The sequence below is a fragment of the Prionailurus viverrinus genome, chromosome B4, assembly GCF_022837055.1.
Source record: "Prionailurus viverrinus isolate Anna chromosome B4, UM_Priviv_1.0, whole genome shotgun sequence".
Lineage (NCBI taxonomy): Eukaryota > Metazoa > Chordata > Mammalia > Carnivora > Felidae > Prionailurus > Prionailurus viverrinus.
Window position 1 is genome coordinate 73,362,027 of NC_062567.1, and position 27,179 is coordinate 73,389,205.

The 27,179-nt window shown below is 39.3% G+C and overlaps 1 protein-coding gene across 5 annotated transcripts in view; it reads left to right on the forward strand.

The window, feature by feature from the left end:
- The window catches only part of SPATS2 (spermatogenesis associated serine rich 2), a 150,622-nt gene that overhangs the window by 23,613 nt on the left and 99,830 nt on the right, over window positions 1-27,179 (forward strand). Inside the window, exons 2-3 of one of the 5 annotated variants that reach the window (XM_047866662.1) lie at window positions 10,125-10,178; window positions 14,061-14,108. The exons of 3 other annotated variants lie outside the window; for them this stretch is intronic. The gene's annotated coding sequence lies outside the window, so the exon portion shown is untranslated. The remainder of the gene's footprint in view (window positions 1-10,124; window positions 10,179-14,060; window positions 14,109-27,179) is intronic. One more of the 5 variants, XM_047866661.1, reaches the window with a different exon arrangement.

The window sequence follows — 27,179 nt, forward strand, 5'->3', positions numbered from 1 at the left end:
AGTTAGTCAAAAGTTAGAAAAAGTTCTGTTCTCTGTTGTTTACCTTCCCTGCGTCTATTTTCTCCCCTTTCTTACTGAGAACTTAGAGTGAAACATCAAAATGTTTTCAGTGCCCTATTAAATACCCTAGCTATTCTGGAAACTGGTAAATGAAGCTGTTTCTAGCTTGCTGGAGGAACGTCAGCAAGATTACAAGAAGGAATTGGGGAGGCTCACCATTAGGGTTGGAAAGAGAAAAGAGGGAAGAGGTTTCAGGGAGAGTTAACTTGAGATTCCTTAAATCTGGCCAAGGAAACAGGAATTTTAAGAGAGAAAGAGTTTGACCTACGTCCTGGTTGGGGAGAGTAAAGTACTGCCTGGAAGGAGTGAACCTGCCTAAGGATCTGTGTTTTCACAGGTTCCTGAAAAAGCTGTGGCTGGATGGGGAGACTCAGCTATTGTTTGATTTGTTCATTTCAGTGGATATTAACTAACACTTACTATGTGCCAGGCCCTGGTCTAGATGCTCAGGATATCATATTGAGTATGTAGAAAGGTTCCCACTTACGTGGATTTATAATCTAGCAGGAAAGACTATTAAACAAGAAATTCCAATTTAATGTAAATGTTTTGTAGTAGGATTCTTTGGAGTCCTGTAGTAAAAGCATCAGGGGGCACCTGGGTGGCTCAGTTGGTTAAGTGTCCAACTTCTGCTCAGGTCATGATCTCACGGTTCATGAGTTTGAGCCCCGCATCGAGCTCTCTGCTATCAGCACAGAACCTGCTTTGGATCCTCTTTCCCCTTCTCTCTCTGTTTCTGTCTCCCTCTCAAAAATGAATAAACATTAAAAAAGAAAAAAGGGTAAAGCATCAGATTAGTCTCAGGGATAGGAAGGGGGAAGAGTGCAGGTTCTGGAGTTAGTGATGTGGGAACAGAGACCTGAAAGATGACTGCGGTTAGCTAGGCAAAGAGAATAGAGAGGAGAGTTACATAGCTGGTTTATCTGTGTCTCTCCAACTTCCAAATCTTATCTTACCCAGGGAACAGAATCATCTGTTCTGATCACCGTATTCACCGCCAATATTCTTGTATGTGTGAGGTTGGCAGACTACTGCTCATAGGTCAACTGTGGCCTGCTACCCGTTTTTGAATGACTGTCAAGTTAAGAATGATAAGCATTTCAAACTGTGAACCAGTAATGGTGGCAAAATTCAAACCCAGGTACCTTAATTCAGAGTCTGTGTTCATTCCACTGATCACATTGTGTTATAATTGTTTATATTTCCATCCCTCAGGAAGAGACTTGAACTTGAATGACAGCTTGCTTTTTCTTACATCCATCATTTCCAGCACAGGGTGAATCCAAAGTAAATGTTTATTAAATGACTTTTATGTATGTAATTTCGTTTGATCCCTTGTAACAAATCCTGTGAGAATAACGCATACATGAAATTTTCAAATAATTAACACTTTTACATACCATTTCTTCATTTTTGAATTTTTTAAAAAGTTTATTTATTTATTTAAGTAATCTCCACACCTTGTGTGGGGCTTGAACTCCTGACCCTACCAAGATCAAGAGTGGCATGCTTTTCCAACTGAGCCAGTCAGGTGCCCCCTTTTTTTTTTTCTTTTAAGATTTTATTTATTTATTTATTTATTTATTTACTTACTTACTTACTTACTTTTTTTTTTTAACGTTTTTATTTTATTTTTTGAGAGACAGAGTGCTAGTTGGGGAGGGGCAGAGAGAGAGGGAGACACAGAATCTGAAGCAGGCTCCAGGCTCTGAGCTGTCAGCACAGAGCCCGATGCGGGGCTCAAACCCACAAACCATGAGATCATGACCTGAGCTGAAGTTGGACACCTAACCAATTGAGCCACCCAGGTGACCCAAGATTTTATTTTATTTTTTAGTAGTCTCTACACCCAATGTGGGGCTCGAACCTACAACCCTGAGATTGAGAGTCACATGCTCTACTGAGCCAGCTAGGTGCCCCACCATTTCTTCCATTTATAATAGTAATATTTTAAAAATGTATGATGTGATTTAAAAATTAATTTCACTAAATGTAACAAAAGATAATTAGAAATATTTTGTGCTGTAACAAAAGGCCTTCAGGGACTACTGACTTACTGACATTTATGTACAGCTGTTTGTTCCTATAGCAAATAATTTCAGAATGCTAGATATTTCTAGTTTTGTAATTTCTATTTCTTTGTCATCTCTGCTACAGCTGCTTCGCCCCTACTTTAAATTTGCTGCTTCTATCTTTTATGAATTCAGAACCTAGAAATTTAATCTTACTAGAACTGTGTGTAAACTAGGAGTAGATAGTCTTGAGGATAATACTTGTGAGTCAAGTGAAAGTGTGGTGTTTTTGTTCTTAAGGACTTTGTAACCACTTGGAGAGATCAAACATACTGGGAACAATCATAACATAAAAGTATGTTAACTTCAAACTTATATACCCTATTGCCTGCTTAACATCTCTACATGGATGTCTAACATGCATCTCAAACCTAATGTTTCCCCCAGGCTTCATCCCACAGTCATCCTCATATCAAGATATAGAGACTATCCTTCCAGTTACTCGAGCCTCAAACATGGGAATCATCCTTGATGCCTGTCTGTAACATCTCATATCTGATGGTGTTTTACCTTCAGAATACATACTGAATCTGATCACCATCTCTGCTGCTACCACCAAGAGTCAAACTGCCATTCTCTCTTTCTTGGATTATTACATTTAGCTTTTTGACTGATTCCGTGCTTCTGCCCTTGTCTATGTATAGTCTGTTCTCAGCAGACCTCCAGAATGGTCCTCTAAAAAGTAAGTCAAGTTAGATTGTCACTCCTTTGCCCAAAACCTTCCAGTGACTTTCCATCTCAGAGTAAAAGACAAAGTTCTGACAGTGGCCTGAAAAACTGTAGAGTCTGTTCTCAGTTTACCTCTCTGGCCTAATTACCTATGACCTCTGCTCATGTCCTTTCAGCCTCAGTGACTGTTTTTCTAAGATGCCAAGTTGTTCCTTCTTTAAAGCCCTTATCCTTGCTAGTACCTCTCCTTGAAATGCTTTTCCTATGTTGGTAGCGTGGCTTTTCCTCTTTCTTTAGGTGTAAGGCTCATATGTCACCATATCAGTGAGGCCCTGGCTCTCTTTATCTCCTTTACCCTGCTTTATTTTTCTCCGTAGCATTTATCAGTAGGTGATAGGCTGCATGCATTTGCATGTGTAAATAATTAATTTTAATTTTAAAAAGTGTTTATTTTGAGAGAGAGAGTGTGTGTTCGTGTGCACATACAAGCCCGGGAGGGGCAGAGAGAGGCAGAGAGAGAATCCCAAGCAGGCTTCACACTCAGTGAGGAGCCTGATGTGGGCTCAATCTTACAACTGTGAAATCATGACCTAAGCCAAAATCAGAGGTGGTCACTCAACTGACTGAGCTGCCCAGGTGTCTCTTAACATTAATTTTTAAAATTTGTTTCACTACTGTCTCCCCATAGGTGTGGAATAGAGGTTGGTAAGCCAAAAACAGCCTGCTCCCTGTTTTTGTAAGTAGACTTGAATTAGAACACAGTCATGCTCATATATTAGTGTGTCTTCTGTGGCTGCTTTCACGCTCCAGTAGCGGAGTTGAGTATTGTGATAGAGACCATATGGCCTGTAAAGCCTAAAATATTTGCTGCCTGGCCCTTTATAGAAAAAATTTGCTGGCTGTTGGGCTAGAACAATATCTGGCACATAATAGTTGATTTAATGAACATAAAGTAAATGCTAATTGTCTGGGTACAAACTGTAAATTGCTAGTGAGGATATGGGTTAATATTTCAAAAGTTATTTTTTAGACTTTAATAATGAGGATAATTTGGGAATATGCCAACCATAATTATTTATTCAAGCTGAAGTTCTTGAATTTATTGCAGTCATTACTACCTGATAGCAGACTTGAGCCAACTTTTTGAAGGATACACCTAAATTGGAGATGATAGTGTTCCAAAGGCATAAGATCCTTTTAAATATTAGCTTTTAGGGGTGCCTGGGTGGCTCAGTTGGTTGAGCATCCATCTCCAGTTCAGGTCATGATCTCCTGGTTTATGAGTTCAAGCCCCACATAGGGCTTGCTGCTGTCAGCGCAGAGCCTGCTTTGGATCCTCTCTTCCCCTCTCTGTCTCTGCCCCTCCCCAGCTCATGCATGCGTGTTCACTTTCTCTCTCTCTCTCTCTCTCAAAAATCAATAAAATTAAAATTAAAAAATTTAAATATTAACTTTTATATAGTGCTACACAAAGAACTCCAAATAATGAGTTGCTGATAGTTGTTGGTTGCATTCTATGAAAAACATGAACCTGACTAAATGTATACAGCTCTCAATCGCTTATGCTGAAGGATGGGCATATAGAATAATAATACATTTGTGTTTGACTGTGGAATACCAAATGGATTAACCTTATTATTCCAGGTACTTCTAATAATGTTTTTAAGTAGCACAATTAGATTAAACTGCAAAAGCCAGCTCAGAAGAATCTGGAAAATTGCATTGCTTCTGGCATCCTGTCTTTATTCAAATCTTACTTTATTTACTTATTTATTATATATATATTTTTAAAATGTTTATTTATTTTTGACAGAGAGAGAGAGACAGAGACAGAGACAGAGACAGAGCATGAGTGGGGGAGGGGCAGAGAAAGAGGGAGACACAGAATGGGAAGCAGGCTCCAGGCTCCGAGCTGTCAGCACAGAGCCTGACGTGGGGCTCGAACTCACAGACTGCAAGATCATGACCTGAGCTGAAGTTGGACGCTCAACCGACTGAGCCACCCAGGTGCCCCTATTTATTATATTTTTTAATGTTTGTTTATTTTTGAGAGGGGGGGGGAGGGGCAGAGAGAGAGAGGGAGACACAGAATCTGAAGCAGGCTCCAGGCTCTGGGCTGTCAACACAGAGTCTGATGCGGGGCTTGAACTCACAAACCACGAGATCATGACCTGAGCTGAAGTTGGATGCTTAACCAACTGAGCCACCCAGATGCCTCCAGATCTTACTTTTTTAAAAGCTGCATCCAGGGGATAAATAATTTCAGTCAGGCAAAGCACCGTGTGGCAAGGTGGAGAAGATTTTAGAAGTATTCTAGTTTTAAAAGGCCTTCACTGGTAATGAGTATAGAGAAGGAATCTTAAATCTGTTGGACTATATACTATATGCTTAGAAAACAAATCTAAGCAAATGAATAAAGAATTCTGGAATCAGAGCCAGAAGAAACTTCATTCAATATATATTTGAATGTACCATAGCCACTTTATTAGATACTGGGTTACAGAGGTGAATAAGACGGAGTTGTTGTCCTCCTGAGGCTTACTGTCTAATCCTCCTCAGTCTTCACCTCACCTCATTTTATGTTGTGCAGTATATTGGAATCTAAAGCTTGAGAGAGCAAATACTTTTCCAGGGTTGTGTAGCTTGTTACTGGTAGAGTGGAACTGAAATGCAAGTTTCTTATAAGGGAGATAAAAGCAAAATATTTATTCATTTATGTAAAGTGTTTAGTGCTCACTAATGTGTTTATTATCCCTGTACTAGGTACTGGGAGATACAATGGTAAGTAGAAGGCCACCTTTTTTTGATGTAGAGCTTAAAAGGCATTTTTTGGGGGGGAATCCAGAATTTTTTCCACTATGTTGCATTGTACTGTTCATAATCTTTTATCTCATGGGAGGGTTAGGGGCTCTCAAATATTCATTCTTAAGTGTTCAATGAATTTAGTGTTTTTCAGTACCTTCTGACAGTGAAAGACAGTTTTACTGAAGAACGGGGACTTTTGCATGAGGTAGGAAGAATTAAGTAGTTATGGATTCTCTTTGGGAAGTGACCTTTATTTATTTCACAATTTGTATAGGGCCCAAGCTTTTGCCTATGAGTAAGAAAGAAACTTTTTCTTTCAAATGACTCTGCTATCAGGACCCAGAATCCAGGCTATAATTAAAATCAGCCATGTCTTATGGGTTAAATAGACTTTTGCATACTGACCTTCTCTTTCCTTTTAGATAGTCAGACTTTGTGTGTATTCAATACTCAGTGGACAAAGAATCACAAAAAATATGCAGGATGCTTATTTTTTTCAAATTTCTTCTCAAACTGATTGTGATTATATTTGACTTTTTCTTCTCAGTGCTTGCTTACTAAAAAAATCAAACATTTGACAGTCTAGGAAAGAGTGAGAAAAGGTTAACTAAACTGCTAAATAATTTAGGATGTTTTAGTTATTTGGTAGCTGTAGACAATTAAGGCTTTTTTCCTTAAAATGTCTCTTTGGGAATGCTTATACAATGGAGAATTTTAAGAGTAAGTTATCTTCACCTCAGGCCTCCTTGCTCTTCCTGTTCCAGAGTAACTTCTTCCGTTCTGCTGGAGCCAGTTAGTTCTTGGCTCAGTTGTTTTAGTTTCTCAGTGGAATATGAGCTTAACCATGTTTATAATCTGTGAACATCAAATTCCATTTTTTCTTCTAAGAGCTAGAACATTAAATTCCCTGCCAGTGATCTAAAACATTGAATTGTATATATTCAAATGCAGATGACTTATTTTCTCTGAACTTACATCATAGCATTTAAAAATAAAGGGACCTTAGAAATAGTGATTATTATATATTAGTGATAATTATTCTAGTTCTGTTGCAGGTATAACCACATCTTAAGACACTATAAATTAGTGTTAAGTTACGGAGGAGGTCGTATGACTACCATTACTTGATCATTTCAAAAGTGTTTGTAAAATAACTAAAATAATATGCTAGTAAGAAGCATGGACTATGTGTGTAAATATAGGTGGTTTCAAGTAACACTTAAAGTTAGATTGGCATACAATTTGAAACATAATAATTATCACACTGTAATTGTGTGTATTAAGTCATAAAATAGTTTTTTACCAGGGTCAAATCAAATATTTCAGTGGGTCTGGGGGAGGGGGAAGAAGGAGGAGGAGTTGGATGAGCTAAAGATGTTGTCTGAGGTCATTTGGTTGGTATATATAGAAAGGCAGGCTAAGTTTGACCTTCCAACATGCAGGCTAGGGTCTCCAGGCATGCTGTTGCAGTTATCTGTTGCTAAGGAACAAAATGACTACAAACATGGCATAAAAGTGTCAAGGTTCTGGGTGTTGACTAGGCTGATCTAAGTGATTCTTGCACAAGTTCTTTCATGTATTTGTAGTGTGATGGGTCTTGTGTTATCTCAGAGGCTTCCTTCTAGACTCACATGTCTGGCACTTGGGTGGGAAAGTCCAAATAGCTAGGAGCTGAAATAGCTCCTCAGACATCTCTGTCTCTATATTTCTGTGTAGTCTCAGCCTAGGGGCTTCATAGTAGCCAGACTTCTTACATAGAAGCATAGGCCTCCAAAAGCACTTGTTCTAAATAAGAGAGCCAGAAGGGAGCCGTATTGTTTTTTATGACCTAAATTCAGAATCAGTGTCCTTTCTACTGCATTTTATTTGTTAGAAGCGAGTCACTAAGGCCAACCCATATTCAGAGGGAAGGAAATTAGACCCCACCTCTTTCTGGGAAGAGTGTCAAGAAAATGCAGACATATTTCAAAGCACCTCAGTCCTTCTGGCCACAACTTACTTACATTCCTCCCAAGTGCAAAACACACTTACTGCTTCTCAAGGGGGTCTTATCTAGGACAGCATCAGGCTCTGGCTTGAGGTCTAGGATCCTGTCATCTAAATCAGATCCAGGTTCAGATAAGGCTGTTTGGATACAGCTCCTTGGGTATGGTTCCCTGAGTACCATTGCTTTCATTTTGAAGGCCTGCAAACTAAAGAGGTATGTTATCTCTCCCCATATCTAGCCCACCCAATAAGAAACAGTGGACGGCATAAGATAACCACTGTGGACGTTCCTTTTCAAAAATAAAGAAAAATGTAAGGAACACAGTAGTCACTGATCCACAACAATTCTGAAATCCAGCCAGGCCAATATTTTTTTTTTTAATTTTTTTTTTTTCAACGTTTATTTATTTTTTGGGACAGAGAGAGACAGAGCATGAACGGGTGAGGGGCAGAGAGAGAGGGAGACACAGAATCGGAAACAGGCTCCAGGCTCCGAGCCATCAGCCCAGAGCCTGATGCGGGGCTCGAACTCACGGACCGCGAGATCGTGACCTGGCTGAAGTCGGACGCTTAACCGACTGCGCCACCCAGGCGCCCCTGGCCAGGCCAATATTATCATTTCTGTGATTAGGGCTCAGCTTTATTGTCTAGGAATCATCCTCTATACTCTTGGTTTTGCCCTCTGAATTCTCCTTCCTTTTTTATAAAATGTATCCTTTGTTTGCAGTTCAGTCATTTCCTAAACCATAGTGATTTGATCATGAAGTGGGTGTGTGTCCCAAAAACCTCTTTTCATTTTGTACTGTCTTTTTTATTTTATTTTTAATGTTTGTTTATTTTTGAGAGAGAGAGAGCAAGCGAGCAGGGGAGGGACAGAGGGAGAGGGAGACACAGAATTTGAAACAGGCTCCAGGCTCCAAGCTGTCAGCACAGAGCCTGACGTGGGGTTCAAACTCATGGACCCTGAGATCATGACCTGAGCTGAAGTCGGACGCTTAACTGACTGAGCCACCCAGGCGCCCCTGTACTGTCTGTCTTTTTTAGTCCAAATGACATTGTTTCTGAATTTTAAATTCTCTAGGAATCTTTTTGAGGGGTTCACTCTGTTAGACAACTGACATCACTTACACACTGACATCAACCTTTCTCTACCTTAGGCTCTGTAGAAGAAGAAAAAGGTTTCCTTGCCTCTTTTAAGATCCCTGGCTGGGTCTGAAAATTAAACTGACAAAGACAGGGGCACCTGGGTGGCTCAGATTGGTTAAGCGTCCGACTTCGGCTCAGGTCATGATCTCACGGCTCCTGAGTTCGAGCTCCACGTCGGGCTCTGTGCTGACAGCTCAGAGCCTGGAGCCTGTTTCAGATTCTGTGTCTCCCTCTCTCTGACCCTCCCCCATTCATGCTCTGTCTCTCTCTGTCTCAAAAAGTAAATAAACGTTAAAAAACAAAACTGACAAAGACAGATTAAAAGAAGAAAAGCATACACATTTACTTAATATAAGTTTTATGTGACCCGGAAGCCTTTATAACAAAATGAAGACCTGAAGAAATGTTTATTTTTTAAGTTTAAATTTAAATTCTAGTTAGTTTACACACAGTGTAATATTAGTTTCAGGTGTACCATTTAGTGATTGAACACTTCTATACAGCACCTGGTCCTCTTTGCAACAAATACCCTTCTTAATCCCTATCACCTTTTTATTTTTTTTTTTATTTTTATTTTTTTCAACGTTTATTTATTTTTGGGACAGAGAGAGACAGAGCATGAACGGGGGAGGGGCAGAGAGAGAGGGAGACACAGAATTGGAAACAGGCTCCAGGCTCTGAGCCATCAGCCCAGAGCCTGACGCGGGGCTCGAACTCACGGACCGCGAGATCGTGACCTGGCTGAAGTCGGACGCTTAACCGACTGCGCCACCCAGGCGCCCCCCTATCACCTTTTTAATCCATCCCTCCCACCCATCTCACCTCTGGTAACTATCAGTTTGTTCTCTATAGTTAAGAGTCTGTTTCTTGCTTTGCCTCCCTCTCCCTGCCCCCCCCCCAACCCCGTGCTTATTTGTTTCGTTTCTTAAATTCTACATATGAGTGAAATCATATGGTATTTCTCTTCTCTCCTGACTTCTGACCTATTTTATTTAGCATAATACTCTCTAGCTCATTCACTTTGTTGCAAATGGCAAAATTTCATTCTTTTTTATGGCTGAGTAATATTCCCTTGTGTGTGTGTATGTATATATACATGTATGTATGTATATATGTGTGTATATATGTGTATATACATAGGTATGTATATACACAAACTATATTTTTTGTCTTCTTTATTTGTTCATCAGTTGATGGACACAGGCTAGTTCCATAGTTTGGCTATTGTAGATAATGCTGCTATAAATAAACGTTGGGATGCATGTATCCCTTTGAATTAGTACTTTTGTATTCTTTAGATAAGTACTTAGTATGTAATTGCTGGATTGTAGGGTAGTTCTATTTTTAACCTAAAGAAAGATTTAAACCTGAGTATTTTTATGCTAGGTTTGATGAAGATTGGGCAGTTGTGGAGAAATGTGATAGGACAAAGAGTATGAGGTAAGTGTAGTTAACTGGAGGAAATTTAGCAAGGCTTATTCGTTAGGATTCTTTTCTATGTCCCTTTGTCTTCAGAGATAGGAGTGCTCTCTTCTTCCAGGTATAGGGAGGCTACCTCTCATGAGCATTTTATGATCTATTCAAGGGGAGAAGAGCAGAGGAAAGGTCAGGGTGACCTTCCTGTTTCTGCCATTTGCTCCAGCTTCTTCATCTTAAAATATTCAATATGCAGAGGTACCTTATTTTGGGGTAGCATGTCCTGAATCAGCTCCATTTAAGGTTTTTGTGGGACAAAACCTTTAAGATTCTTAGAAGGCCTTTTGTTTGAAAGGAATTGTAAGGCAACACTTTAAATCTCTTGGGAGTCCACACTAGGGTTGGTAAACTATTGCCAGTGAGCTAAGATTTGTTTTTACCTTTTTAAAGGTTGTGAAAAAAAAAGAAGAATGTTCAATAGAGACTGTATATGGCCCTCAAAGCCTAAAATATTTATCTTTCCCTTTACAGAAAAAAAGTTTGCCAACCTTTGGTCCAAACAAAAGTTTAATCTTTAGTCTGTGTTTCCCTGACACTGCCTTGGATTTGATCTTTGTTCAGAGGGCATTTCTTAACTGGAGAAATGTTTGCTATATGGAAGTAAGAAACCGTTTTATTTTGTGGGTGCCTGGGTGGCTCAGTTGGTTAAGTGTCCACCTTTGGCCCAGGTCATGATTTCACAGTTCATGAGTTCAAGCCCACCATTGGGTTCTCTGCTGTTAGCACAAAGCCCACTTCAGATCCTCTGTCTCCCTCTCTCTCTGCCCCTCCCCTACTCACACTAAGTGGGCTCTCTTTCTCTCTCAAAAATAAATAAACACTCAAAAAGAAGAAACAGTTTTATTTTTGGACCTAGGAAGACCTGACTCCTTTATATTTCCTCTATATTCTTATTGAAAATTATATAATTCCTTCTTTTTCTCACTTTTCTCTACCTGTACTTTATGATACTTAGCTGAAAAAAACTAGTTGACAATTAATATTCTTCCTGGAAATCTCCTTATCCATACTTATCAATTCATTGGTTATATTGTCTATTTTCTATTTTTTTTTAATTTGCATTCAAGTTAGTTAGTATATAGTGCAATAATGATTTCAGGAGTAGAATCCAGTGATTCATCCCCTACTTTTAACACCCAGTGCTCATCCCAGCAAGTGCTCTCCTTAATGGCCCTTGCTCATTTAATCCATCCCTCCACCCATAACCCTTCCAGCAACCCTCAATTTGTTCTCTATATTTAAGTCTCTTATGTTTTGTCCCCCTCCCTGTTTTTATATTATTTTTGCTTCCCTTCCCTTATGTTCATCTGTTTTGTATCTTAAATTCCACTTATGAGGGAAGTCATATGATATTTATCTTTCTTTGACTAATTTCATTTAGCATAGTACACTCCAGTTCCATCCATGTAGTTGCAAATGGCAAGATTTCATTCTTTTTTTTTTTTTTTTTAATTTTTTTTTTTTTCAACGTTTATTTATTTTTGGGACAGAGAGAGACAGAGCATGAACGGGGGAGGGGCAGAGAGAGAGGGAGACACAGAATCTGAAACAGGCTCCAGGCTCTGAGCCATCAGCCCAGAGCCCGACGCGGGGCTCGAACTCCCAGACCGCGAGATCGTGACCTGGCTGAAGTCAGACGCTTAACCGACTGCGCCACCCAGGCGCCCCATCATTCTTTTTGATCGTAATACTCCATTGTATGTATATATATGTATGTATGTATGAAGAAATTCTTCAATTTCTTTCATAAGCTTTTTAGTTTTCAGTGTATAGATTTTTCACCTCTTTGGTTATGTTTATTCCTAGGTATTTTATGGTTTTTGGTGCACTTGTAATTGGGATCAATTCCTTGATTTCTCTTTCTGCTGCTTCATTATTGGTGTATAGAAATGAAATAAATTTACATACATTGATTAAAACAATTTTTTTTAAGTTTGTTTATTTTGAGAGAGACAGAGATAGTGCAAGTGAGGGAGGGACAGAGAGTGGGAGACAGAGAATCCCAAGCAGGCTCCGCACTGCCGGCCCAGAGCCCAATATAGGGCTCAAACCCATGAAACTATGAGATCATGACCTGAGCTGAAACCAAGAGTTGGATGCTTAACCGACTGAGCCACCCAGGTGCCCTGTCTGTGCATTGATTTTACATCTTGGAACTTTGCTGAATCCATGGATCAGTTCTAGCTGTTTTTTGGTGGAATCTTTTCCACTATGGTGGGTTTTCCATATTAGTATATCATGTCGTCTACAAAGAGTGAAAGTTTGACTTCCTCCAAGCTGATTTGGATGCCTTTTCTTTCTTTCTTTCTTTCTTTCTTTCTTTCTTTCTTTCTTCTTTTTTTAATGTTTGTTTATTTTTGAGAGAGAACAGAGACAGAGCGTGAGCAGGGGATGGGCAGAGAGAGAGGGAGGCACAGGATCTGAAGCAGGCTCCAGGCTCTGAGCTGTCAGCACAGAGCCCAATGCGGGGCTCAAACCCACAAACCATGAGATCATGACCTGAGCTGAAGTCAGTCGCTTAACTGACTAAGCCTCCCAGGCGCCCTCCCCCGCCTTTACTTTTAGCGCTTGAAAAGTGGGTAGGTGATAGAAATAATTTTAAACTTGAGGACTCCAGAGCAGATGGTAAATCAGGTTATAAAAGACTTATTATTTTTTTTTAATGTTTGTTTATTTTTGAGGGGGCATGGAAGGGGCAGGGAGAGAGGGAGACACAGAATCTGAAACAGGCTCCAGGCTCTGAGCTGTCAGCACAGAGCTTGACACAAGGCTCAAACCCACAGACTGTGAGATCATGACCTGAGCTGAAGCTGGATGTTTAACCAACTGAGCCACCCAGGCGCCCCTGTTATAAGACTTTGAATAGTATTAAGGAATGGTCTCTAGAACTGCTCTACTGCCTGACCCCATCTGAAAAGATTTTTCTCGCCTTGCATAGTGATCTTGCTATGGAGGTAAAATAGAAAAGTTGAGGTATTTTATGATATGTGTTATTGTCTTGTTTTTTTCCCTTTTTTCATTAGATGAAAGGAGCATAGCAGTGAATATGTTTTGCTGTATTTATGATTGAACAGGCAGTGTGAACATTACATTTTTGTATTTTTTCCATTCTGTTTTCTTTTTCTTCCCCTTTTACATCTTTCTTTACCTTTCTCTCTGGATTTGTACATTATGAGAGATTCACCCAAATTCTCTGATGATCTGAAAGAAGAAGATAGCTTAGTGAATAGGAAGTTATATAGAATTAGCTGCCTTCCCACTTCTGGAGAAGAAATGCCTGTACTTAATCATTTACCTGTTTTATATTTCTTGGTTTCCAGATTTATATACATTGTTGAATTGGGGTAGGGGGGAAAAGCTTTTATTTTAAATGACTCAGTTATTTTTTTTACTTGGTATTTGAAAGATACTTTTACAAAGCTTTAATAGACTCCTATAAACACATGCTAATTGGTGGCAGTAGAAGAACCTTCAGAAGAGTCAGAACAAAAAGTTTTGGAATGAGTTACATTCCTAAGAAGGAGGACAATACATATCTATCTTTTTTTTAAGTTTATCTATTTATTTTGAGAGAGAGAGAGAGAGAGAATCCCAAGAGAGCCTGGACACATAGGGTCAATCCCATGAAGAGTGAGATCATGACCTGAGCTGAAACCAAGGGTTGGACACTCAACTGCCTGAGCCACCCAGGCGCCCCAATACGTACCTATCTTGAACTCCTGAAAATGGTGAAGACTTCTTATAGCCCTTTAAGTTAGGTTGCAACTTGGAAAAGGCAACATCTCTTTTGGGATTAGCCTTCTATAACTCTTTCACTTGTTTGTCTGTGTTCTCTTTTTTTCCCAGTTGACACACATTACTACCTGAAAGGTTCCTGTTGGTGTGGAAACAGAGGTGAGGAGAAGAAAAAGTTAACTTTTCATGCTTTTAAATCTGATAGTATTACCTAACTAATTTCAACTAGATGAAAACTTTTAAAATATTTAATGCATGATATGCTGTATGCATTATGCATTAATTTTAGGAATTATAATACAGTAGTGTGGATTTATGAATGACATGGACAGCAAATTATTTCCAACCTAAATTGCCCTGTTCGTTTTTGGATAAAATAATTACTTGCTAGAGCAATATTTTTCTGGCATGTTATAAGCCAAGAGAGAAGTTTGGAAGGATCTGAATGAATGCTGAGTATAAAGATTTTGGTACAAGTTGATTTTATTCTTTCTTTCCTCAGAGTGTCAGCAATTAGTTTGATCCTGAGTGAGGAAAAAAGCTGCTTTGTGAAATCAGTAATTCCACTGAGGCTAGTAGTAGTAAAGATATATATATTTTTTTCAACGTTTATTTATTTTTGGGACAGAGAGAGACAGAGCATGAACGGGGGAGGGGCAGAGAGAGAGGGAGACACAGAATCGGAAACAGGCTCCAGGCTCCAAGGCATCAGCCCAGAGCCCGACGCGGGGCTCAAACTCACGGACCGCGAGATCGTGACCTGGCTGAAGTCGGACGCTTAACCGACTGCGCCACCCAGACGCCCCAAGATATTTGTAATTTGGGTCTTAGAAAGCCAGATCTGAGCATTAATAGACCTTTTCCTAATGTACCAGTTTAATGAGTTTAAAACATGTTGCAGATTTAATGTTTAGTTTGGATATTGATTTCTGGTTTTGTCTTTTTAAGCTGTATGTGTGTGTGTGTGTGTGTGTGTGTGTGTGTGTGTGTGTGTATTCAAGTTAAATTAGTTTTTATTTAATCATTCTGTCTTTTAATGCTACACACACCAATAGAAGACAATTATTATTTTGAAAACAACACAGATGTAGTTAATATTCTTATGATTATACAGATGTTGACTGGCAGAAAATCTTTTGGATTAGAAAAAGCATTTGTCAAATGTAGATTTTAAGTTCAGTATGAAAATGCACCATCTATTTTATTGGTGACTATAATTAACAAAAGTAGTTCAGACAAAAGATTCTAAGCATTTCTGAAATAATGAAGTTTCTTTTCTTGAGATAGTGCTACATTGACACTGTGCATTAGGGGAAAAAAGCAGTTGAGAATATCATTCAAATAATTTTTTTGTCAGTTATGGGCTCTTTCAAGAATGGCCAACTTTAACAATGACTGGTTCCTAGAGTCTTAAAATTTCAGAACTGAAAAGAGATAAGGTATGTTTTATCTGGCCTTAAATATATATATACAGGAGTAGAAAAGGATGTTTCCCTTCCTTAAGCTTTGCAGTAAAATTTTCATTTATCATTGTATCTACTGCATATTTTATGAAATTCCTTATTAAAGGATTAAAAATTAAGCAAATCATGATTTTCACATGAGTATAAAATGCACACATGTAAAAGTTTTCATTTAATTAAATTAATTGGAGAACCTGTAAGATGTTAAAAGTGGTTTAAAGGAGAATTCAGGTATTATACATACATATGTATATATATATATATGATCAAGAATGCTGAAATGGGGGCACCTGGTGGCTCAATCTGTTAAGTGTCTGATTCTTGATTTTGGCTCTAGTCATGATCTCACAGTTCGTTGAGTTTGAGCCCCGCATTGGGGCTGCTTGGGATTCTCTCTCTCTCTGTTCCTCCCCCACCCGTGTGCGCTCTCTCTCTCTCTCTCACTCAAAATAAAAAATGTAAAAACATTAAAAAAAAATGCTGAAGTGAATTTACAAATTGATGTAAAACTGGCTTTTTTTACAGGGACATGAGGGAAATCATTCCTCCTTCCACTGGACAGAATTTTTTTGCATGTATATGGACAAGAATCCTTTGCATTGCTATCAGTTATCTACAACTTACATTTATAAAATAACTCAAAGATCATGGAAGATGCAAATGCTGTAGGCTCAGATATTTAGGAAAGGCATACATTACACAATGCCTAGTTTTCCATTGAAGATCCCTGGTGATCTTTTTGATCCATTTTAGTCTTTTGCAGTTTGTCATAAAAAGACAAGAATAAGTGGGCCTATATTCTGGTTTTTGACAACAGTTTTATGTCTGTTAGTGTTAGGCCTTACTCTTATTCCTTGTAACTAAAATCAGTTTTCAAAATGAAAGGAAAGTTATTCTTAGGCTGGCATTTTCTGATATTTTGATCAACATGAGAACACTTCCTTAGGTTAGTGTTGAATTTTGGACTTTTTAAAAATTGAGAGATAATTGACATATAACATTATATTAGTTTCAAGTGTACAACATAATGATTTGATATTGATATTTATATACACCACAAAATGTCACCACAACAAGTCTAGTTCCCCACTATTACCATACACAATAAAAAATGTTTTTCCTTTGAGGAGAACTTTTAAGATTTACTGTCTTCGCAAATGTCAAATATGTGCTACAATATTTTGACTATAATGATACTAGCAAACATCATTCATAAATTGTAGCTTCAAGTGGTTAGGTAGCAAGTCCTATAAGACTACCCAGTGCCTAATATTTTGTAGGTAATAAATAAAGAACAATAAGAATTTGAAGGAAACTAGAACTCGCCTGCCCTATTTTAGTTCTTTTTTTTTTTAATTTTTTTTTTTCAACGTTTATTTATTTTTGGGACAGAGAGAGACAGAGCATGAACGGGGGAGGGGCAGAGAGAGAGGGAGACACAGAATCGGAAACAGGCTCCAGGCTCTGAGCCATCAGCCCAGAGCCTGACGTGGGGCTCGAACTCACGGACCGCGAGATCGTGACCTGGCTGAAGTCGGACGCTTAACCGACTGCGCCACCCAGGCACCCCTGCCCTATTTTAGTTCTTAAAAGTACATATCAGGGAACCTGGCTGGTTCAGTCAGTAGAGCATGCAACTCTTAATCTTGGGGTTGTAAGTTTGAGCCCTGCTCAAACCTGGGTGTAGAGATTACTTAAAGGAAAAAAATCGTTGGGAAAAAAGCACATATTTATTACAACTTTAGCAGCTTCCCATTCTAAATACTTTTTACTTGGGTAGTTGCACCCATGGAGGGGAGGGCATGGAATTGGCATTATTCATGCTAATTATAACTGGACCTTTGCAGCCTCATGATCCTTTTATTCCCTTGCACATTCCTGATTTTGAAGCAGCATTGTGGTATAGTGGAAAGAAACAGCATTTGTAGTCTTGTAGACCTGGGTTTGAATCACCACCCTACCACTTGCCAGCTGTTAGATCTTGGGACACTCTCACAATCTCAAATTCTTAATCTTCAATTAAATGAATACTAAATACTAAACAGGATTATATGGAATTTATATGTAAAGATGTAACAGTGCCTGACACATGGTAGGCAGTAAATGTTAGTGCTCTGGTCTATTCCCGTCAAGCCCTCCTTCTTTCTCTTCTCCTGTTTCCATTACTGAAATTATTAGAGTCATTTGGTATGACCTCTCTCATCTTCCTTCCATCTCTGTATTTCTTTTTGTCTTTTTTTGTTTGTTTCAGAAGTTTATCTATCTTACAAGGTTGTCGTGAGGATTAAAGAAGATAACGTGTATGAAATTGCTTAGTGTATTTCCTAGCACGTATTAGGCATTAAATAGATTAATTGCATCTGAACGTAAGGTTGATTTTACTTCTGATATTTTTTACTTGTACAAGTATTACCCTTCTCCCTAGTATGTGTGATCGTCTCGTCTTTCAAAAAGTATTCCCTATTTTGGGGGGGAAAACCTCTTTTGCCTGGCCTTGCTAGAACTCTGGCTAATACCTTATTTCTTTCATTCCTTTATTTTCAAACTTCACATTTGAATAGATACAGGATTTGGCCTCCACTTTTTTACCACCTGCTCTCACATTAAACCCCTGCATTCTGATATTCCATAATTTTCTCCTGCATCTGAAACAGCACCCTCCCACTCAAGCTCCCACAAGGCTTAAATGTAGGAGGCCTTCAATGAATATTTGTTGAATAATGAATGCAATGAGAAGCTTTAGAGTATTATCACTGAGAGCTCTCTAATAGTTTAAATCAATAGGTTTTTAAGGAAATCTGGTAAGAAACTATTGTACCTAAATTCATTCTAACTGGATGCCTGTGTATGATGTGCATTTTGTTGTTTTTCTGAGAAGAACCCATGGTTTGTATCAGATTTGGAAATAAATTTTAATTTTTTTTAATGTTTGTTTATTTTTGACAGAGGCAGAGCATGAGCGGGGGAGGGGCAGAGAGAGAGGGAGACACAGAATCCGAAGCAGGCTCCAGGCTCTGAGCTGTCGGCACAGAGCCTGATGCCGGGCTCAAACTCACAGACCATGAGATCATGACCTGAGCCAAAGTTGGTCGCTCAACCGACTGAGCCACCCAGGCACCCCTGGAAAGAAATTTTAAATACTGTGTTGTAGAGAAAGTTTAGGCCTGTCAAAAGTTCATAAAAAACTGTAAAATCGGTAATAATTAGTAAAAATTTACTGTGCACACTCCAAAAAAGACAGTTTGCAAACTCATACCGAAACATGGAATTGAAGCTCAGAGATCTATTGTTACAAAGCAGCTCACATAGTATGAAGGCAATGAGTATTCTTTATTGTGATTGGTTACAGTACTAGAATTTTTTCAAATGAAAGGGAATTGGTTAGTGGTTACTTCATACTGATTTTGGGGAACTATTTAACTTTTGCTTTTGATTTGCAGAGGCACTACCAAGAAGGGGTCAAGTTAACTTTGCTTGTCTTTGCAAAATAAGCTAACTTAAGCTTCGCTTGTGTGACTGGCTGGTTTTGTCTGCTCAGGAAATCAAGTCTGGTCTCCATTTGTGTTTGATTTTGACAGTTCCACCCTCTTTGGTTACTCTTTCAGCAGGTTGAGAGCATGACCAGCCAGTAGTGTTACTGTCAGTTACCAGTGATGATGTAGTCAGGCCAGAGAGTCACATATTCACTGTTTCCATTAAATGAGTTGTCAGGCTGGAGGGCCATGTAGTCACCGTCTTCATCATTTATATTGTTCTTGTTTTCATCCAGTTGCTTGATCCTTTTGGATACTAATTTGGTGTACAAGTGGCTGCTGACAGGCATTTGAACTGGAGGCATTTGCAACACACTAGGGAGGTTAATATGATGACTGTAAGGAGGAAAATAGTCAAGGATTGAAAAATTTCCAGGATCCAAGGTTTGTTGTTTTTGTTTTTTTTTGTTTTTTTTTTTTTTCCCCCAGAGAGAGAGAGGAGAGGGCTCATGTGCATGAGTCAGGGAGAGGGGAAGAGGGAGAGAGAGAGAATCTTAAGCAGGCTCCATGCTCAGCACAGAACCTGACATGGGGCTCTATACTATGACCCTGGGATCATGATCTGAGCCAAAATCAGGAGTCGAACGCTCAACTGACTGGGCCACCCAGTGCCCCCTGGAGCCAAGGTTTAACAAAAGAACAGATCTGTGGAAGAGGTGTCACTTATTTGATGAAAAATTTTTATCAGGTATTTAAGATCCTTTAGATTTTGGATAATAATTCCTGATTGGTCAACATAGAAACAACATTTTTTTTTACCCAGTTGTAGCACAGGCAACTCCTTGTTGAGCAGTCAAGGCATCAAGGCCTATTCCATTTTGCAGTACCACTGGAGATAAACCATTTATTTAATAGTTTTTTATTTTTTAAATAGTTGGAGAAATACATGATTTTTCTAATTCATTAACTCATTTGAGGAAAAACCACTCTAACAAATATGAAAACCAGAGCTTTTTTTGTTTATTTGGGTTTTTTAATAATTATGTGAGAGAGAGAGTACAAGTGGGGGAGAGGCAGAGAGAAGGACAGGATCTGAAGCAGGCTCTGTGCTGTGAGCATAGAGACCGACGCAGGGCTCCATCTCACAAACTCTGAGATCATGACCCGAGCCAAAGTCGGAAGCCTAACCAACTGAGCCACCCAGGCACCCCAACCAGAGCTTTTTTTGAATAATAAAATGTGGAAGTTCATGGGAAGCTAACTTATGAGGAGTTACTTTATGTACAAACAATCCTAAGTTTATATAATTCAAAGAGTCCTTTTTAGTCATTTGGGGTATAAAATATGGTAAACCATACCATCCAGACCATTTGGGTGGGAAGCCTCTGTATACTGTGTTATTACCACAGAGGATGAATTACTCAGTATTATTATTATTATTTTTTTTTTTTTAATTTTTTTTCAACGTTTATTTATTTTTGGGACAGAGACAGACAGAGCATGAGCGGGGGAGGGGCAGAGAGAGAGGGAGACACAGAATCGGAAGCAGACTCCAGGCTCTGAGCCGTCAGCCCAGAGCCCGACGCGGGGCTCGAACTCACGGACCGCGAGACCACGACCTGGCTGAAGTCGGACGCCCAACCGACTGCGCCACCCAGGCGCCCCTACTCAGTATTATTAAGAGAGAGTTAGGGTGGATCCCATGACCCACCAGTCAGGGGTAACGTGGACATCATGGTTATTCTTTGCCATGTAGGCATCAACACACTACCATCTTGAATGGCTGTAGCTTAAATTTAGATAGGAACAAAAAACATTCCTATGAATTTGGTTGGCTTAGCAGTCCATATGTCATGTTATTGTTGATAAACAATTGATTTCCTATCCAGTGGTGCCTTGAATATTTGTCTATCCAGTAAGTGAAACTGTTATTTACTTTATATAGTAGGGTTATGGAGGCATTCCATTTGCCTCCAATTTTTCACTGAACCAGGGTACAGCTTCATTAATTTCTTTGGTAATATAATTAAAGGTATCATCATTCTCTAATTTTAAATCTGGGTCATTATATTTAGGAGTCTAATCTCCTTCATCTGAGTCAAACCAGAGGGTTTGATTACAGAGTGAGTCTGGAACATGCCCCAAATCAAGTCCAGTATCAATAAGGTTCTCTATGCATAGGCACGGGTTACCAGCAATGAAGTTTACAGTGGTTATGGGCCATTCCTTGGCCTTTAAGGCTTCTTCCCAGTGTCGGATTAATGGCCATAAATATTAGTTGAATGGCCAAGGGAAGGATATCAGACCTTTTCATAAAGCCATTTCCTGAATTAATCATTCAAGCATTTATAGAAGCTGGTTCTACTATTAATTGGAGTCTTCCTGAGCATTTAAATGGTAACATAATCAATGACCATTTTGAGTAGTAAAAGGAAGTATTTGTTGGATGGTGGACCTTAGTGGGTGTTTACTGTGGGTGGTGGAAATTTCCAATGCAAAGAGAAACCTAAGTTGAAATATTTACAATTAATTTTCAAGATAGTAATACACAACAATTGTTATAAATCAAGTCCTAGAAGTGAATGAGGACTTCTGCTGAATGTTCTGTGATTTGGGGCAGAAACTATCTATAACATACTGTTGTTTGCTGCAGGGGAAGACTTTTTCTTGGAAATCTTTCATTTTTAGACAGCTGTAGGTTTACAAGTTCCAGTGTCTGGGGGAACTCTATTTAGTTGAGAGTCATGGACCCATGTTCAATACCCTGTAATTTAACTGCTGTAGGAGAAGTTTCCATCGAGGTTCAGTTGCTATTTTTCATTGATGTCTCTTCCAAAACACCCATTGTCCAAGTTCCAAATTATGGAGTACAAAGTCCTCTCATGTGGAGGGTGTTTAAGAACTTCCTTGACCTGTTGAAAGTAAGGTTTTTTTTTTCTTTCTTTTGTGTGTGTGTGTGTTTTAAAATGTTTATTTGGTTGTGAGAGACGCGAGTGGGGGAGGGGCAGAGAGGGAGGGAGACACAGAATCCGAAGCAGGCTGCAGGCTCTGTGCTGTCAGCACAGAGCCCCACATAAGGGCTTGAACTCATAAGCCGTGAAGTTTTACCTGGAATTCCCCATAATGGAAAACATTTTCTAATGATTTCTTTCCTCCTGTAGTGGCATGAGCTTTCCAACAATGGAAAGCTTTGACCCATCTAGAAAATAGACATGTCATGACAGGTACATATTGATAACCCATAGAAGGAGGCAATTGAATGAAGTCCAATTGTAGATGTTCTGATGGTCTGGATGGTGGGAGAGCAATTCCCCAAAGCTACTTTAATAGTTTTAATAGGGTTATATGACTGACAGGTTAAACACAGATTATAAACTTGTTGTGCCGATTTAGAACAGTCACCTCACCAATAGTTTTCATAATTTGGGTCATTTTGTCAATTCCATGGTGGGTAGTCATGTGCAGTGCTCGTAAGAGTGGCTGTTTGAGAGATTCAAGAAGCACTGGACAGCCATTTGGGCCTTCCCAGGGCTTTCTTTTTTCATGGAACTTGCATCCTTTGTGGTGCCACTTTTGTTTTCTATTACCTGACACAATTTTTTGTCTGTTACACAAATTGTCATGAATAATGTGATTTGGATCTTTTACATTTATTTAAATTATAGAGTTTTGGTACATTAGGAATTTCTTTTTTTTTCAATGTTTATTTATTTTGGGACAGAGAGAGACAGAGCATGAACGGGGGAGGGGCAGAGAGAGAGGGAGACACAGAATCGGAAACAGGCTCCAGGCTCTGAGCCATCAGCCCAGAGCCCGACGCGGGGCTCGAACTCACGGGCCGCGAGATCGTGACCTGGCTGAAGTCGGACGCTTAACCGACTGCGCCACCCAGGCGCCCCAGGAATTTCTTGAATTACCAGCGTTAGCATGAAAGTTAGCCATAACATTTCTCTGATATTCAGGGTCTGATTAGTGGGTACGAGCCTCAGTTTTGATAATGCGATTTGTGAGGGTAATAATAGTGCCAAGAGGAAATCAGCAACCTGAGGTTCGTGTTTTTATAGGTGTGTCATTTGATGTTAAAAATCCTGTTTTCAGAGCATGCTAAATAAAATCTTGGACTCCTCCAAAAGCATATCTCCTATCATTGTAAATATTTGCAGTTTTCTTTTTGCTAGTTTACATGCTCATTTGAGGACAAATAATTCTGCAGGTTGGGCTGAGTTAAATTGAGGAAAGATTCCTCTTTCTTTTTTTTTTAAGTATGCTTCACACCCAGTGTGGAGTCCAGTGCAGGGCTTAAATTCATGACCCTGAGATCAAGAGTTGGACACTTAATCCACTGAGCCACCCAGGCACCCCAAGGACTTCTCTTCCTAATAATTCATATTGAGCAGTTGCAGTATATCCAGCTTCATATTTCCCTTCAGAATTTTTGTTTTTGTTTTTTTTGTTTTTTTTTCTTTTATTTTTTTTCCTTTTTTTAAAAATTTTTTTTTTCAACGTTTATTTATTTTTGGGACAGAGAGAGACAGAGCATGAACGGGGGAGGGGCAGAGAGAGAGGGAGACACAGAATCGGAAACAGGCTCCAGGCTCTGAGCCATCAGCCCAGAGCCCGACGCGGGGCTCGAACTCCCAGACCGCGAGATCGTGACCTGGCTGAAGTCGGACGCTTAACCGACTGCACCACCCAGGCGCCCCTCCCTTCAGAATTTTTGGCATAAGAGCCATCAATGTTAAGAGTACTAAATCTGGACTGGTTAATGGAGTTTCTTGTAAATTTAATCAGATTTTGAGAGACGAATTTGGTGCAATTATGAGTTTTCTTCTTTTTTGGGTAAGGGTAGAAGGGTAGCAAGATTTAAGGAGTTGCAAGGAAGAATGCACAGATTTGAAGGAGACAGGAATAGAATCTCATGTTAGTCTACTAGCTAAGAAATGCTGGGTTCGCTCAGTTAAAATTTGTATATTAGGAGGAACTTGCGGATTTAAAATACTTCTTTGAACAAGTTCTGAAGAGGATTCTACAATTTTAGCAGCTGCAGCAACTGCCTGTGACCAATTTGAATGTGCCCTGGCTGCTGGGTCCAATTGTAAACTATAATTTGCAGGTCTATTTTTTTCTTCCATGTTCTTGTGTAAGGACTCCCAGTGTCAATGTTCATGAACAGCGTAAAATGCTTGGTATATAGTCAGGGAACCCAGTGCAGAAGGATTTTGTAAGGCTTGTTTGATTTTAGTAAAGGCTTCCTCCTATTTTGTTTCCTAAGGAAGTGGTTCCTGAGAGTTCCTTTTAGTCAGTTCATAGAGTGGAGAGGCCAATAAGGAAAAACTAAAGGACCCAGGATTGACAGTATCCTGCAAGTCCAAGGAGGCCTCTAAGTTGTCTCTTTGTTATAGATCTGAAGAAATTTTGGATGGTACTTACTCTTTCTGTAAACAGAAAGATTCCTTTGCTGATAAATCAGGACCAAGGTAATGTACTTTTTCTTATGAAAACTGAAGTTTATCTCAGGAGGCCTTATGGCCTTTTAAGCTAGCTGTTGCAGTAGATATTTTGAGTCAATTTCAGTTTTGTGTGGATGAAGAGCAAAGAAGTAAATCATCTACATATTGAATCAGGATAGAATTTTTTGGAAATGATAATGTACTTAAATCCTGATGTAGAACTTGTGGGAAATGTGAAGGGTCCTCAGTGGTTCCTGGAGGCATAACTATCTTAAGTATATTGTTGATTTTTCCAAACAAATACTGACTTTCCTTATCTACTGGGATGCTAAAGAAGGCAGATCTACAACCATAAACGATTCAAAATTGGTTGGAATGTCTGACAATAGAGCGTTTGGTTGGGTACTACAGGAAGCCTTGGAATGACAGTTTTATTTATAGCTCTAAGATCTTGTACAGATCTCCATCCTTGGCTATGGGGCTTTTTTTTTGGGGTAGGATAGGAGTGTTGGAAGGACTGGTACCAGGGAATAAGTAGTCCTTGATTTATTAAATCTTCTGTTATGGGGGTGAGCCCTTGTATGGCTTAGGGTTTTAAGGAATATTGGGGGCAATTTTGGAATTTTTCCCAGATCTGTGGAAGAAGAGGTCCATAGGATATTAAAAGCTTCAGAGAGGTCTACAGTATTTGCTTCATCATGGAGTTTGGCCTCTTCAGGACAATTATTTTGGGCTTATAGAACACATAATGTTTTGGAGTCTGTTGAGTCTGGAAATTCCAAGGTTATTTCTCCAGAGACAAAATATATTTGGTCTCCTAATTACTTCGAGGAAGTTCTTGATGTATCATGGTGGAGGTTTAAAGTGGAAGGAGTCTACTGGCACAGTACATTTTTCTCCATTTATTTCAGGTTTCATTTTACTCTAATGATTTATAGGAATTACTGGGAGTAGCTTACTGGGCAGTACCTTAAAGCCTCATCAGTGTTGATTATTATCTGGAGATCTGAATGGAGGTTGAGAGTTCTCTCTTCTTAGATAATTGTCCTTTCTGTTTACAGTATTGACAGATATGCTTGTCAACAGGGGCAAAGTTAATTCTGAAGTTAGTTCTATAGTTGTTATAATCATGGGCCATGAGTTTATTTGCTTGATAACACTTTTTGTGTTCTAAAACTCTTTCAAAATGCTCAGCAGAATGTTGGGGCTCAGAAAGGAGAGGGATCTTCCCTTCTAATTTATGTTTCCTTAATAAATCATTAAGCTCAAGGGTGAAGCCCATTAATAAAATGAGCAGACAGGTGAAGTTAGCGTCAGGGTCTCTAAGACCAGGATGCTGTCTAAATATTTCTTCTAAAAGAATTCCAGTGTTTGCAACTAATTTATTCCTTTTCTAGTGACAGGATTGTATTAAGGCTCAATCATTTCTCACAGGAAAAACCCTGGGTATAGCTTTAAGAAGCAGTTGACCTAATTTTCTCTCTCTTTTTTATTCCATCTTTTGAGGCATACGTGGTGGGATCGTCTAAGTTTTTAGAAGGATCTTTCCAACCTATTGCATGGAGCCACCTTTGGGTGTCTCCTTAACTTAGCACCATGTGAATGAATTGGTACAAATCCATGAGCCCAGGTCATAAGCTCCAAGAATTATCTTAAAATTTCCTATAAATTTAGTTTGATTCTTCTTTGGGTCTGGAAAATGGTTTATAATGGCTTGCAGCTCAGCTTCAAACCAGGTTTAAATTCTGCTTTGGATTGGACCACTGGTTCATGGTAAGATTTTACTCTCAAGACCATTAGGAGCCTAGGAGGTTTGAGGGAAAGGGCGAAAGATCAAATAGATTGTGAGAATCAAGATAGGCACAGAGGGGTTAATTGGAAGGTCATTCAAATCTTTAGACTCAGGGCTTTTGTCATTCATAAGTTTTCATTGACTTGTTGTAATGAATCTTTTAGACTATTTTTTTTTTCAACGTTTTTATTTATTTTTGGGACAGAGAGAGACAGAGCATGAACGGGGGAGGGGCAGAGAGAGAGGGAGACACAGAATCGGAAACAGGCTCCAGGCTCTGAGCCATCAGCCCAGAGCCTGACGCGGGGCTCGAACTCACGGACTGCGAGATCGTGACCTGGTTGAAGTCGGATGCTTAACCGACTGCGCCACCCAGGCGCCCCATCTTTTAGACTATTTTAGAGTCATTCTGTCTTCTGGAGGCCTCTGCAAACCAAGGAATGCATTTCCTTGTTTTTGAGAGATTTGAGATTCTCTTTTATTTATTTTTAAAGCTTACTTATTTTTGAGAGGGAGAGAGAGAGCAGGAGAGGGGTAGAGAAAGATAAAGAGAGAGAATCCCAAGCAGATCCCACAAACTGTGAGATCATGACCGGAGGTAAAATCAAGAGTCAGACATTTAACCAGCTGAGACACCCAGGTGCCCCTGGGATCCTCTCTTTTAAAGGGCACCCTTAAGAGGGATCATCTTTTTTTAAAATAGCTCCCCAAAGTGGCCATTGCAATTCGAAATTATCCTTTGTAAAGCCCAACCATTTTTCCAGAAGGACACAAGATTCTGTTCTATAGTGGGTATACATGTAAGAGGGAGGGAGAAGAAAAAGAAGATTTAGACTAGTTGGAACCCTTTAGAATATCTGAAACAAATAACCTACGGGAGCCTGCTAGGTTTATCATTGTCTAAAACCCAAGGAATCATGCGTTTTTTTTTCCCTTAAAGGGTATCTTACTAAGAAGCTTCAACAGAGACAGAAAGCAAGTGTGCACAGTAAACTTGGAGAGCTCAGAATGCAAAGAGTAGAGCTCAGATCCTAGAAAGACTTACCCAAGAG